Here is a 16,628-nt window from a genome sequence, read left to right as displayed (position 1 = left end):
GACTGAAGAAGTCGAGCTGACTGCAGTTCTCTCTGAGATGTCTTCACCCCTCAAATCTCTGAGCTGAGGAAGATTGACATTGGTAGTCGACCTCCTTAATCACAACTCATTTCCACATTATGGGTCATTTTCCCTGGTTCTAAAGACTGAAGCAGCATGGGAAACCATTAGTTGGATGTGAGATTTAACACCCCCCCCCCCCCCCACCACCACCCGCGTTTATTAAACATAGGTCAGTGCAGGAGTACAGGCCCAAGGCTGGCAAGCACTCATCATATCTTAACCCCTTCATTCCTGGATCATCTTATTCAATATCCTGTGGACTCTCTCCAACGACCATGCACCTTTTCCGAGATATGGGTCCCAAATATAAATTATTTGCATTATCTCCTTGTTTGTATATTCTACTTCTCTTTGAATTACTGCCAGCAGTGCATTTGTCTTCTTTATCACAGAATCAACTTGCAAATTAACCTTCTGGAAGTCTTGCCCAAGGACTCATACATACTTATGTACTTCTGTTGTTTGAACATTCTCCCCAGTCAGATAATAGTTCACTATTGTTTCTTTTGCCAAAATGCATTATCATACATTTCCCAATATTATATTCTATCTGCCACTTTTTTGCACATTCTTCAAATTTGTCAGTGTTCTGATGCAATTGCATTGCTTCCTCAGCACTACAATTCCTCCACCTATCTCTGTATCATCCACAAACCTTGTCACAAAGCCATCAACTCCATGATCAAAATGATTGACAAACAATGTCAAAAGTATCGGACCGAATACTGACCCCTGAAGACCACTACCTTCTGCTAGCCAACCAGAAAAGGCCTCATTTATTCCCACTTGCTGCCTCTTGGCTGTCAGCCATTTCTCTAGTCATGCCAGTATCTCTTCTGATTTGAATCCTGTTAAGCAGTCTCATATGTGACACCTTATCAGATGCCTTCTGAAAATCCAAGTAAATGATATCCACTGCCTCTCGGTTGTCTATCCTGCTTATGACTTCCTCGAAGAATTCTACTAGACTTGTCAGGCAAGATTTCCCTGTACAGAGGCTTTGTTGGCTTTGACTTATTTTATCATTTTTCTCCTAGTACCCCAAAACATCATCTGTTTTAATGAATGCTTTCCCAGCCACTGAGGTTGGGCTAACTGGACAATACTTTGCTTCCTTTTGCCTTCCTTCCTTCTCAAAGAGTGGAGTGAGATTCGCAATCTTCCTGTCCTCCGGGGCCTTGCCAGAATCAAGTGATTATTGACAGATCAGGACAAGTCCAACTGTTATCTCTTCAGAAACCTCTCTCAGGACTCTGGTATGTAGTCCATCTGGTCCAGGTGGCTTGTCCACTTTAAGAACCTGACTTTGCCTAGCACATTTTCCTTCGTAATACCAATGGCACTTCCTTCTGCTCCTTGACACTTCTGGATCTCTGTCACACTGCTAGCGTCTTCCACATAGAAGACAGATGCAAAGTACCTACCAAGTTCATCTACCATCTCTTCCCCATTTCTACCCCAAGAGCATAATTTTCCAGTGGCTCACTCATATTTTTATAACTGCTTTATGTAATTGTCTAGTTTGCCCTAATATTTCAGCTTTCCCCTTTTTATAGCTTCATTTTTTAGTTGCCTGTTGTTGGATTTTAAAAGCTACCCAATAATCTAACTTCCGACTCACTTTTGCTACACTATAAGCACTTTCCTTTGCTTTTATACAGTCCTTAACTTACTTTGTCCCCCACATGATTCATCTGTTGTCGGTCCCCAACCAACACATACTCCACTCTCCCATCCTATCCCTCCTCACAGCCCCCACCCTGCTGTCATGACTACACCACCCCCACCTGAAACCACCACATTGGGCTTCACAGCTCAACAGGTGAGAAGACAGCTGAAACGTTTCCACCCAAGCATGGCTGCAGGCCTAGATGATGTCAGCCCCAGGGTGCTCGAAGCCTGTGCCCCCCAGCTATGTGGAATACTTCACCATGTTTTAAACCTGAGCCTGAGTCTCCAGAGGGTTCCTGTGCTGTGGAAGACGTCTTGCCTCGTTCCTGTACCGAGGACGCCATGCCCCAGTGGCTCCAATGACGACAGACCGGTGGCATTGACCTCGCACATCATGAAGACCCTGGAGAGACTTGTTCTAGAGCAGCTCCAGCCTATGGTTAGGCCACACTTAGTCCCCCTCCAATTCGCCTACCAGCCCCGACTAGGAGTTGAGGATGCCGTCGTCTACCTGCTGAACCGTGTCTTCGCCCACCTGGACAAGCCGGCGAGCGCTGTGAGGGTCACGTTTTTTGACTTCTCCAGAGCGTTCAACAACATCTGTCCTGCTGCACTGGGTGAGAAGCTAACAGTGATGCAGGTGGATGCTTTCCTGGTGTCATGGATTATCGACTACCTGACTGGCAGACCACAGTACGTATGCTTGCAACACTGTGTCAAACAGAGTGGGGCTCCACAGGGGACTGTACTGTCTCCTTTTCTCTTCACCATCTACACCTCGGACTTCAACTACTGCAGAGTCTTGCCATCTTCAGAGGTTGGATGCATCAGCAAGGGAGCCGAGGGTGAGTACAGGGTTACGGTGGGAAACTTTGTCACATGGTGTGAGTAGAATCATCTGCAGTTAACGTGAAAAAGACTCAGGAGCAGATGGTGGACCTGAGGAGGGCGAAGTCACTGGTGACCCCTGTTTCCATCCAAGGGGTCAGCGTGGACATGGTGGGGGATTACAAATACCTTGACAATAAACTGGACTGGTCAAAGAACACTGAGACTGTCTACAAGAAGGGTCAGAGCTGTCTCTATTTCCTGAGGAGACTGAGGTCTTTTAACATCTGCCGGACGATGCTGAGGATGTTCTACGAGTCTGAGGTGGCCAGTGCTATCATGTTCGCTATTGTGTGCTGGGGCAACAAGCTGAGGGTAGCAGACACCAACAGAATCAACAAATCCATTCGTAAGGCCAATGCACTTGTTGGGGTGGAACTGGACTCTCTGACGGTGGTGTCTGAAAAGATGATGCTGTCCAAGTTGCATGCTATCTTGGACAATGTTTCCCATCCACTCCATAATTCCATAATAGGCACAGGATTACATTCAGCCAGAGACTCATTCCACCGAGATGCAACACTGAGCGTCATAGGAGGTCATTTCCCGCCTGTGGTCATCAACCTTTACAACTCCTCCCTCAGAGTGTCAGACACCCTGAGCCAATAGGCTGATCCTGGACTAATTTCCACTTGGCATTATTTACTTATTATTAATTAATTATTTATGTTTTATATTGCTATATTTCTACAGTATTCTTGGTTGGTGCGACTGTAACAAAACCCAATTTCCCTCGGGATCAATAAAGTATGTTTGTCTGTTGTCAGCCACGGTAGCCTAGCCCCACCATTTGAGAACTACTTCTGCGGGACATATCTCTCCTTTACATTATGAACTATTCTCAGAAACGTCAGCCATTTCTGCTCTGGCGTCATCCTCACCAGTATCCTTCTCCAATCCACTTGGGGAATCACCTCTCTCATACCTCTATAATTCCCTTTATTCCATTGCGATACTACACAAGTGACCTATGCTTCTCCCTCACAAATTGCAGTAGGAATTCAAACATATTATGATCAATGCCTTCTAATTGTTCCTTTACATTAGCCTCCCTAATAGGGTCTGGGTTATTACACAACACCCAATGTAAGATAGCAGTTCCCCGAGTAGGCTGAACCATCAGCTGCTCTAAAAAGCCATTTCGTAAGCATTCAAATCATTCTCTCTCTTGCGATCTGACACAAATCTGACTTCCCCAATTCTCCTGCAGATTGAAGTCACCCACTCCAATTGTGTCGTTAAATTTATTACATAAATGCCAAACATTCAGGAGTATCTGGGGCAGAACTAAGGATAAATGCTTTTACCAAGGAGAGAAGATGTTTTGTAAGCTGAAAGGCCTGAAGGTTGGTAAGACTCCTCGACCAGTAGGTGACAGCCCAGTGTTCAGAAAGAGGTAGCTGAAGAGATTGTGAAGGCATTAGAGTCATAGAACTCTACACAACAGGAAAATGCCATTTGCTCAATTTAGTCCATGCCAAAGCAATAATCTGCCGAGTTCCAACAACCTCCACCCGGACCATAGCCCTCTGTATCCTTCTCATCCATGGACCTAAGCAAACTCTTCTTAAACGTTGAAATCGTCCCTGCCACTTGCTCTGGCAGATCGTTGCACACTCTCCCCGCCTCTGAATGAAGAAGCTCCCCCTGAGTTTTCTCTTAAAGTGATTAGTCACGATCTATCAAGAATCACTAGATTTTGGAACGTTTCTGGCGAATGTCACTCCACTCTTTAGGAAGGGAGGGAGGCAGAGTGAAGAAAATTATAGGACAGTTAGTCTCATCAAAATAGTGGGGAAGATGTTAGAGTGTATTAAGGCTGACATTTTGGGTACTGTAATTCGGGACGCATGATGAAGTAGGCCAAAGTCGGGATTCCTTTAGAGGAAATATTGTCTGACAAATCTCTTGGAATTCCTTGAGGAAATATCTGGCAGAATAGATAAAGCAGAGGCAGAAGATGTTGTTTGCTTGGATTTTCAGATGATCTTTAACATGTGTCATGATCTGCATGGCGGTCGGTGACCAGTGCAGTGCCTCTGGGATCTGTTCTGGGACCCGCACTCTTCGTGAGAATAGGCAACGAAGTAGCAGATGAAATACAGTGTATGCATGTGTACGGTCATGAAAAATTGGTAGAAGGCATAACGGCGTAGAAAAAAGTAAATGGAAGAAAATTAAAAAAGAAATCAGAGATGCTTATGTACTTGGAAGTCATTCAGCAGGAGTCCATAAAGGTCTGCTTACAAATTGGTTACAGAAGCTACCTGACCTCCTGACTTCCTCTAACATTTCCAGAATGCAGAGAGTACACCGGGTCTAACTAATGTCGAGGAAGCCACACCTGGAAAACTGGAAACAGTAGATGACCCCAACAGGCACGATGTTGAAAAGTTATCTCATATGGAAGGACTGTTTGCTACCCTGACTAGTGGTGAGGAGAGTGTTTTGGGGCATGTCTGGCACTGAATTCACTTACAGTTGGCTTCCAACACCCTAAACCCCTCCTTATCGCTATAAACCTTTCCCTTTTGTGGACAACACTTATACTTGGTGGTGATTTGCCACAATACAGATGCCTCTGTTTTTGTGCACTCCGTTATCACCAGGTGGCGCTCTGCCGCAAAAACGCTGAGGGACAGAAATGTGAAGGTGCAGCCTGCTGAAATGTTTATTCAAGATTCAAAGTTGTTTAATTCCATTTGCAGCAGACAAGTGTAAATGAGATCAAAATAATTATTTTGATGTGTTTGGTGGTGTGGAAGGGTGGGTTAGTGGGTAGAGATGTTTATCAGCTTTAATGCTTGGGAGAAGTAGCTGTCTCAGAGGCTGGTTGTCCTGGTGAGGATGTTGCGTTGTCTCCTCCCCGATGAGAGTGGGACAAACAGTTCATGAGCGGGATGGGTGGAAGTAGATTATGAAAATCAGGCTGGTGCTTGATCTCAGGAGAGGGAATTTGGAAAATACCAATGAAATGCCTTTTAGAACAGCTTGTAATTGTGCTCACCAGGGAGAGGTTAATTCTGGATTGGGCGCTGTGTAATGAACCAAACTTGATTAGGGAGCTTATGGTAAAGTGACAATGTGGACGCAGTGATCATAACATGGTAGAATACGCTCTGCACTTTGAAGGGGGAAAGGTACAACAAGATGTATCATTATTAGTGGAGTGAGGGGAACTACGGAGGCACAGGAGAAGAGCACACCAAATGTTGATTGGAAGGGGACACCAGCAGGGATGATGGCAGAATAGTAATGGCTGGAGTTGCTGGACTTAACAGCCTCAGGGTTGAAGAGAAACACGTCATATTCCAGCTGCTTAGCTCCAACCTGAAGGCACGAATATCGATTTCTCCTTCCAGTAAAAAAAAAATCACTGTCCATCGTCTTTTTTCTACTCTCCACTCTGGCCACTCACCTTTAAAGTTATGTAAATATGATGTTACCATTCATTAAGAGACGGCTATTCATAAGGATACAATGTTGAGATGTTATCAGGCACTGGATAAACCACACGGAGTATCGTGAGCAATGTAGGGACTCATCTCAGGAAAAATGTGCTGGAATTGGACCGAGTCCAGAGGAGGCTCATAAAAATGATTCCGAGACTGACAGGGTTAATGCATGAGGAGCATTCGATGTCTCTGGGCCTGTATCCGATACCGTTTAGAAAAAAATGAGAGAGGCTTTCGAACACCAAATAGCCGAGAAAGAGTGCACATGGAGAAGATTTTTCCTGTAGTTGGGGACCAGGGGAACATGCCCACAGAATAGCGGGACCTCCACTTAGAGCAGAGAAGAGGAGAAATTCTCCTGCTGTGTGTTATGATCTTATGATTATTCAACACAACAGTGTATAATCTAAGCTCCTGTATCCATTCCCCTCGCTCCCCTTAATTAATTATCTACCTCCACTTCAAAAATACCCAGCCAACAGGCCTTCACACCCTCGGGTCAGGGAATCCCAAAGATTTTACACTCAAATGGATAGATACCTCATTGATCACAAAGCGAAATTAAATAGAAGATATAAAATTCCAGGAATTTTCACACATCATTTGAAATGAGCATCCCTCATCGACCGTCTCTGTGGCTCTCTAACTGACGAGGAGAGATACTCTATCAAGATTCTCCACAAATACCCTAATGTTTGTGAATGTGTTCTAAATTCATGGTCAAATCAGCTCACCTCTGCTGGTAAATCATCCCATGTATTACACTAGTAAAACTGATCTGGTTGGCTGCATAGCTACTCTTAAGATTTCTTTCTGCTTGCGGATTAAAACCGTGCATAGAATTCCAGGTGTGGCCTCAGTAACACCGTGAACAATGGTAGCTACACCAACCTATTACATAATCTCCACTCCCTGTGCGGTACTGGCCAAAATACAATCTGCCTTTTGAACTACTTGATGCAGAATCACAACGTCGTCATTGGATTTCCTTCCTCTGTTTCTGTGTTCTCAGCAGATTTGGACATCGCGCATCTCGTTCCCTCCTCTAGGCGATTAAGCAGTGAACTTGTTTACTGAGAATATAAACTTGGACGATAGCCTATCTGTTGGGTTAGTACTTCGCTGTGGGTGTAAGATATGGGACACCCGGGAATCTTCCAGTGTCCCAGATGGACATATTTGCGCCAGGTGCGCCGAGGTGCAGCTTCTGAGAGAACGTGTTAGGGATCTGGAGCTGCTGCTTGATGACCTACAGCTTGTAATGGAACGTGAGCAGGAGATAGATAGGAGATACAAGGAGTTAGTCACCCCGAGGCTGCAGGAGTTATATAAGTGGGTGACTGTCATGGAAAGAATGGGAAGAGCTCAGATACTAGAGGGTCATCCCCTCAACAGCATCCAACGCGAGATAACGATTACTGAGGGGGATGGCAATCACCCACTCATCTAACTCCCTCAGCCCGTCCTGCAGGTCCAACTCCTGTAGGTCTCTGGCACTGAAGCAGAAGGGAGGGAGTACGATGAGGAATATGGTAGTCATAGGGGATCGCATAGTGAGGGGAACAGACAGGAGGTTCTGTCAGCCTGATAGAGATAGTGTTGCATCCCACGTGCCGGGGTACGGGATGTCTCGGATCGGATGCAGAGAATTCTGAAGGGAGAGGGTGAACAGCCAGAAGTCTTGGTACACTTCGGTACCAATGACATAGGTAGAAAAAAGAGAGGAGGTCCTGAAGAGAGAATTCAGGAGATAAGCAGGAAGCTGAAAATCAGGACCTCCAGGTAGTAATCTCAGGATTGCCGCCTGTGCCACATGCTAACGAGAGCAAAAGTGGCATGTTCAGGCATATCATTGTGTGACAGAGAGACAAGTGTATGGGGCAGGGTTTTGGGCTACTGGATCCTTGGGGTTCTTCGGGGAGGTACAGCCTATTCAAAAAGGACGGATTACAGCTGAATCAAAAGGGGTCCAAAATCCTAGCGGGAAGCTTTAATAGAGCTATTAGGGAGGGTTTAAACTAATTTGACAGAGGGCTGATGATCCGGAGTGATAGAACTGAGGAGGTGGAAAACAAAAATAAATCAGCGATAGCGTGCAACAGAGATGATAGAAAGGAAGGGCAGGAGATGAGGCTTAATCACAGCCAGTGAGATGAGATACAGGGTAATAGAAGCGTGGTGCAGTTAAAACAGTCAATACTGTACTGAAAGTGTTGCATTTGAATGCACGTAGCATGAGAAATGAAATGGACGATCTTGAAATTGAGCTACAAATTGGCAAGTATAACGTTGTGGCCATCTCTGAAACTTGCCTAAAGGATGGCTGTAATTGGGAGCTGAATGCCCAAGGATATACGGTGTATCAGAAAGATAGGTTAGTAGGCAGGGGAGGGGTGGTGTAGCCCTGTGTATGAGATAATATTAAATCATTTGAAAGGGATGACATGGTATCAGAAGGTGTAGAGAGATAAGCTGAGATAGATCTGTAATATTAGAAGACTCATCTGGAATATGCCTTTCCTATGACAGCAATTGTCACTCCTTTCTCGGCTGGCAATAAATCCAATGCCATCTTCTTCTGTAAATCTACCATCCTCAGAGCTGCTATTTCAGTCGTTAAATCCTTAAATTGGGATTGGACATCAGTTAAAACCTTCGCAGTACTATTCACCAACTCTTCTAGTGCAGCTGCCAACTTGAATACTTCTCGCGAATTTTTGTCTATACCATAGAAAAGAAAAGATACCATCCAAAATCTCTCACTTTCTGGAATTCCTCTCCTATTTCGTTCTAGCTGAGTATGATGAGAAATGTTGGCTAATGAATATATAGAAGGTGCTACATAAGCAAAGTAGCAACATCCCGTCCAATTTCTCACCGTGATAGTTCCTTTGTCATCATAAGGCCCTGAGAGCCACGGATGTGCCTTCTTACCATAAACCCAATAAGTTCCATTAACAGCGTACGGAGGGGGATCAGTCCTAATTTCTGTACAAGAGCTATTTCTCAACGGTGTTTCCTCTATTCTTCCAGTACGACAATAACAGATCCCATTTACCTTACTTAGAGTATGGGCAGGTTGTACAGAAATTCTCTCAGGTCACTTTTGTAGGTATTCGTAAATGGCATCCCTTAAAACAGAAACACCCACAATTGTGGGTTGTTCTACATCCTGATATCCACCATCGATCCAATAATGGGCCTCAGGATATACTCGAAGAATTCATAATTCTCACAGGTAACATCTCACTACTATTCAAAGGAACTCCTTCCAAGGGCATTCCTGGTTCCGCATGCTGGGATAACTTGGCGCATACCCAACAAGCCGACTGCCTTTTTCGTTCTGCATATGTGTGGCATAGAGAAAGGAAAGTATTTGTTTGGAGACTTGGAGTACATAGAACAAAAAGTAACATTAGTACAGTCTTCATCATATTATTCCCCCTTCGTTTCTCCTACTTCCTTAACAACAGGTTTACAGTCAGTTCGATGAATCCACCTTGGTTGCCCCTCCTCCCACACGGTTGTGGATGTGGTCAGCAGCACCTGATAGGGTCCTTTCCACCGAGTGTCCAATTTCTTTCTGTCCCAATTCTTTATCAAGACAAAGTCTCCGGGATTAACAGTGGGACAATCCCCTTTAGCTGGATCCTCGTCCTCTTGGTGGGCCTGGTGAACCTGCGAATATAAACTTTGGACAAATTTTGGTTAGCTTACACATTTTTTTTTCGATTTCCTCCCCTGGAGTACGCATCTCTATTTTATCAGGGAAGGGACGGCTTAAACCCGGTGTCCACGGGGTACACATAGGCTTTCTATTGATGATTTCTGCTGGGGATAATCCAGTTTTAGTCTAGGGTTCAACTCTCATATGGAACAATGCCAGAGGTAAAACCTTAAGCGAGGTTAGTCCAGTTTCTGGCATAAGTTTAGTTAGCTTATTCTTTAAGGTTCTATTTGCTCGTTCCACTATACCAGCTGCTCTTGGATGGTGAGCACAGTGAAATTTCTGTTTTATTGCCAGTTCTTTACAGATTTTCTCATTTATCTTAGCAATAAAACAAGGGCCATTATCTGAGCTTATTGATTCAGGTAATCCCAAACAGGGAATCACTTCTGTTAGTAATATTTTTACAACAGTATATCAGTGGTGGGTATAGCGTCTATCTATCTGCTAAATGCTTGTACTATTACCAAGCAATATTTACAACAATGTACTCTAGGTAGTTCTATAAAATCAAGTTGTAAAGAAGGAAAAAGTCCACCCGTTCCGGAAACACAAGGCATTACCTTTCCAGCATTCCTGTTTTTTTTTAACATGCTGTGGCTCGCTTTTCAGCTGCTTCCTAGATATCAGAGCGCCACCAAGATATTAAACATTCCCTCCTTGCCCAAGTGTGTACAGTTATGTGCATAATCTATCAAGACGTGTTATGAAGGATGAACAGCTCTGATGGACAGAAGGGTGCAGAGTTGCCCATGCCCCCACCCGGGAGAATCACAAACCGTTACTGTTGCTATGCTGCTCGAAAACATGCCGGAACATCTGCTACAGATAAGAGAGAGATAAGGGAGGAGAGCGAGACTTGTTGATTCACCGTATTATGACTTCTGAGAGACTTATGGCTTCAGAGAGGGTTAGTTATCTTGTACCATTCTGTTCATTAACATTCCTCAGTGGACAGCCGGAGTGGGCTGGCTTGATGGACACAGCCATTCAAAATTGATTGACAACTGAGACCCCGTGAATAGGGATAAAAGTGAGGTCTGGAGAGACACCCTTCAGACACACCAGGGGACACACTATTGAGCACTGATTGAGTGTTGGAACCCACGGGAAGATGTGGGGCATCGGAGACCGAACAAAGCGATCGGTCAGTAAAACTCATAGTGTTATAGCAGGGCCGGTGGGGACTTATGTGTGTGCCCACTCATGCCACAGTGACGAGTCCACCACAGAAGAACGGTCTAGCTGAAGGACGGAGGCGTCATAACTGAATGGCCACAACGAAACGACGGATCAAGAACGCAAAGGAAGGTTTGCCTGACTGTAGCTGTTACATCTCGCTCTCTCTCTCTCTCTCTCTCTCTCCTACGATTACAACACAACAACCAATATCTACCTCAGCACGTACGAACTGAACTGAACTTTATACTTTTCTATGACAATTCATTATCCCATAGACATCGATAGAGCTTGTTTATTATTGCTTATTATTATTCCCACATTTTAGGTTTATTATTGCTAACGTTTATTATCTATATATTTGCATTATTGATATTGATTTGCTTATTTTTCTAATAAACACTTTTGCCTATAGTACCACCAGACTCCAAAGGATTCTTCTTTCTCTGCTGGTTAGACACCCAGTTAAGGGGTACGTAACAAATTGGGGCCTCGTCTTCCGGGTTTTGATTACCAAATTGGGGAGCCAGTGAATCTGGCTATAAGTCAATTATCTGATCTGGTTGCGTGGGTAACCAGACGGGAAACCAGCAGAGATGGAAGGAGACAAATTTATAGAAAACCCGACTTTGAAGGTGCTACAGAGTGCCACAAGGACGGACTTGGTGGATGTTGCGAAACGATTAGATCTCTCAGAGGTGAAGTCGTCGATGAGAAAGTGGGAGATACAGAGGGCCATAGCCCAGCATTATGTATCCGAGGATGTGTTCATGTCTGGGGTATTGGAACTGTTCCCTCAGAGGAAATCAGTCGATGGGGCGGTTAGAGATGGAAAAATTAAGTTTGGATGCGGAAAAGAAGAAAATGGAGTATGAGATCCAGCTAAAGGAGTTGGAGGCGAAAAGGGAGAAGGAAAGAGCTGAGTTGGAGGCACAAATGGAGAAGGAAAAAGCTGAAAGGGAGGAAAGGGAGAAAGAGAGGCAGCATGCGCTGGAATTGGAAAGGTTAAAGCAGCAGGGGAGAGACCAGGCGGCAGACTCAAGTGAGGGGTTCAGGATTGGTCGGGAGATCCAGTTGGTACCTCCATTTGAGGAGACGGATGTCGATAAGTTCTTCCTCCATTTTGAGAAAATGGCTGTGAACCAGAACTGGCCTAAGGAGAAATGGGCCGTTCTGTTACAGAGCGTACTTAAGGGGAAGGCTCAGCAAGTGTATTCGGCATTGTCCATGGAGGAGTCTAGGAATTATGAGGAAGTAAAAAGGGCTGTACTGAGGAGTTACGAGTTGTTGCCAGAAGCATACCGGCAGAAGTTCTGGAACTTGAGAAAGCCCTGGAACCACACGTATCTAGAGTTTGCCCGTGAGATGCGGATGTGTTATGAGCCTCAAAAGGGGTTGCTGGAGATTATGATAAACTGGTGGAGTTAATGTTGATGGAGCAATTTAAAAGTTGTATCCCTGAAAATATGAAGACGTACTTGGATGAGAAGGAGACGGAGACTCTGACTGCGACTGCCAAATTAGTAGACGAGTACGTCCTAACCCTCAATGTTTTCCTCAAATAAGAGTTACCAGAAAGACCGTAGGGACGGTAGAGAAAGCCCGCCGGCTAAGGTAGAGAATAAGCCGGGAGCTCGTAGTAAAGGAAAGGAAGAGGAAAAGCAGGCTGGCAGGAAGGTTCCTAGCTTTACCTGTTATAATTGAGGAAAAGCCGGTCATATTGCATCTAAGTGCTTTGCTCCGAAGAAGGAGACAGGGGAAGGGAAAACAGCGATCCCTACTGGTTGCATTGAGTCGGTCAGCAGATCGATAAGGAAGGCAAAGGTAGATAGAGCACAAGAGGGGCGTGAGAAATTTATTTGGGAAGGGACTGTGTCTGTGAAAGAAGGAGAAACCCCAGTTCCAGTGCGGATCTGGAGAGATTCTGGGGACGTGTGTTCAACAGTGAAATTAACAAGCAAGCCTGTGAGTGCTGAGGACCCGCCCATAGATTCTAAGATATATCCCGCATGCGCAATCACTCACAGCATGTCGAGAAAGGCGGCTGAGAAAGAAGCTAGTTTAAATGAGTCCAGTGTTGATTTGGCTGAGACGATTTTACCGACCCTGTACCAAGAGGGGTTAGGGGATTGTAAAGCGGAGAATAGTGAGGTTAAAGAGAGTAAAGGAGAGGAGGTAGGCCTACCCTTAGCAAAGAGTGAATTTATAGAGGCACAGAGTAAAGATGACAAACAAATATGGCAGTTAGAATGTCCAGGGTTGGACATGGATGATCTATCTGGCTTGACAGAGCTGTTTGCAGTTGAAGAATTTAAATATGTTCCCGATGATGTGAGGGCAGTCCTAGATGAAAAGGATGCCGCTACCTTGAGGGAGTCTGCTGGGTAGCAGACGAGGTTGTTTTAACCCGCAGGGTTGAGTTTACTCCAGATGGGAGTTGCCCAGAGAGTAACTGGGAGGATCAGGGGAATTTAGAATTTGAAAAGGGGACTGGTATTGTAAGCCTGGAAGAGGTAGATGTCCCGTTTGAGTGTGTTCAGGATGTGACGGATGTGGTTGCACAGGGTACTGAACCTAGTATTGAAACTCAGGAAAAGCCTAAGGTATCTGATTTAGTTGAAAAGGAATGCAGTTCTTTTGGGTCAGATGGACTTGGTTCAGTGAAGAAAGGGTTAACCTTGGTACCAGTGGAAAGTGAGAATTCTCAGTTGTTGGTGTTAGAAGGGGTGTTAAAAGTTAGTGAGGAGATGAAAGCTGGTGATGTGAATATTATTGAAGGAGAAGGGAAAGGTGTTGTTCCTAAATTGAATAAAGAAAATTTAAAGTCGGAATTGGTTTTAGAAGGATTGACAAAAGGACCGTTAACTGAACAATGGCTTGTTAACAAGGTGCCTGTGAATCAATTACAGTTTGTTTTGGAATTTAAAGGTAAACAACTCGCTGATGTTATTCAAGGAGGTGATTTGGAGAGACAGAACCAAACGTGTTGTTTTGACAAAGAGGGATCACTTGCAGATGTTAAACTGAAAACTAATAGAATGGTTTTTTTTAAATATATGAAGATAGAATTAATGACACTTAAAAATAAAGAATTGTGTGGAAGTTCAGAAAATGGACTTCGTTTGGAAAACATTGGTGATAAGATAGCTCCTGTGTAGGGAGTATGTGAAGGCCTATTCTGCACTGGTGAGCAAGCTAATCACGTGAGATGTAAGTGGAAAAGGGATAAAGGTTGACCAACTGCCACTTTGAATAATAGGATCTGGTTTTGAGGGAATTCGACAAAGCATGTAAATAATAAAGACAACACCATGAAAGATTGAAGGTTTGAATGTTAATTTTAAAAGTAAAATAGAGATTAGTATTTGCACAAACTTTTGTAATGTACTACAGTATAATCACACATTTATTGGTTCACACTTTTTAATAGATACCTAAGCTAAGAACAAAATCCTTTAGTTTCCTTTTGGCTAACATGAAAAATAAAAATAGGATGTTACTAAGTTGGAGTCTGATGCTACAGGAATTTGATATTATGATACAACATATTAAAGGGAGTGACAATGTATTTGCTGACTGTTTATCTAGATGCAAAGTTGAACGTATATCTGTATTATTTTCGTGGTTAAGACCACTTCTGTATTTTGTTAGATTCTGTAATTCTATAAGATGCTGTATTAGTTAATTTTCACCATGGCGAAAATTTCCAGAAGGATTGGGGTGTTATGAAGGATGAACAGCTCTGATGGTCAGAAGGGGGCAGAGTTGACCATGTTCCCCCTCCCCCCGGAGAATCACAAACCGTTACTGTTGCTATGCTGCTCATGAGAGAGAGAGAGATAAAATGAAAACATGCCGGAACATCTGCTACTGATAAGAGAGAGATAAGGGAGGGGAGCGAGACTTGTTGATTCACCGTATTATGACTTCTGAGAGACTTATGGCTTCAGAGAGGGTTAGTTATCTTGTACTATTCTGTTCATTAACATTCCTCAGTGGACAGCCGGAGTGGGCTGGTTTGATGGACACAGCCATTCAAAATTGATTGACAACTGAGACCCCGTGAATAGGGATAAAGTGAGGTCTGGAGAGACACCCTTCAGACACACCAGGGGACACACTATTGAGCACTGATTGAGTGTTGGAACCCACGGGAAGGTGTGGGGCATCGGAGACCGAACAAAGCGATCGGTCAGTAAAACTCATAGTGTTATAGCAGGGCCGGTGGGGACTTATATGTGTGTCCACTCATGCCACAGTGACGAGTCCACCACAGAAGAAAGGTCTAGCTGAAGGACAGAGGGGTCATAGCTGAATGGCCACAACGAAACGACGGATCAAGAACGCCAAGGAAGGTTTGCCTGACTGTAGCTGTTACATCTCGCTCGCTCGCTCTCTCTCTCCAACGATTACAACACCAATATCTACCTCAGCACGTACGAACGGAACTGAACTTTATACTTTTATATGACAATTCATTATCCCCTAGACATCGATAGAGCTTGTTTATTATTGCTTATTATTATTCCTACATTTTTAGGTTTATTATTGCTAACGTTTATTATCAATATATTTGCATTATTGATATTGATTTGCTTATTTTACTATTAAGTACTTTTGAATATAGTACCACCAGACTCCAAAGGATTATTCGTTCTCTGTTGGCTAGACACCCAGTTACGGGTTACGTAACAGAGGGAACACAAACCTGTCCTGCAGGGGTCACGCAGAAATTGGTCTGGGGTTGAAGGTGGTAACCCATTTGGGATCGTAGTTTGTGCTGTCCTTCAGGGGCATCCCCCTGGAACTTACATATTCCCCCTATGTTGGTTACGTTTTCCCCCATGTCTGCCATACCTGTCTTTAGATTTTGTCTAATTAGAGCTTGCTGGGCTCCCGAGGGGTCTAAAAATGTGGGGTACGGGAGTCTATGTAAAAGTTCGCACTTTAATCTGTTTGAGATTTCTTTTCCACAAGCTTCTTCATTTTAAAATTCGAAACGTTAATCACAGAGGATTCCAGCTTCGGCTTCTACTTTTGACTCCTCTACTGAAGCCCTCATTCAGGCCCTGTTTATTTTGTTCCAAATAGTTGTGGACACCCTCTTCAATGTCATCTTCATTTATGTCTTTCCGTTGTTTTTTGTTTAAGGTCTTCTACAAAGAATTGGTTCTGTGGTGGATTCTTCAAAATCAGAACTGAGTACGCGGTTAGACTGTTGCTTTAGGTTTAGTCTGTTAACACTTTAGTCTGTTGCTAGGATACAGGCAGGAGTCAGAGCAAGTAGCTCAGCGTTCTGGGCGGAGACAGCTGCTGCAAAGGAGACTTGCTCAATTACTTCACTGTCGTCATTTATCGCATAGACAGAACATCGTTTTCCTGCTGGATCCACAAAAGAGTTTACAGCCTCATAAAACGTGGCCTCGGGCTGGAATACGGAAGGGATGGGTGAGTCTGTCCTTCGCTCACGGTGAGCCGGACGGGGGCTGGGGGTGCAGTTGGTCCGGTGGACTTCATGGCCTGAGATTTCCCAGAGATGTGGTACAACATCTTGGGTGCGGTCAATATTAAAAGAGTGTCTTACCAGATGTCCCGTCTTCAAGTTTGACTCCTTCCAGCATCGGAGTTGTCCCGCGGCAAAGTCT

This window comes from Hemitrygon akajei, unplaced genomic scaffold, assembly GCF_048418815.1.
Source record: "Hemitrygon akajei unplaced genomic scaffold, sHemAka1.3 Scf000049, whole genome shotgun sequence".
Lineage (NCBI taxonomy): Eukaryota > Metazoa > Chordata > Chondrichthyes > Myliobatiformes > Dasyatidae > Hemitrygon > Hemitrygon akajei.
The sequence above is the reverse complement of the archived record's forward strand: the minus strand, read 5'-3'. Positions refer to the sequence as shown.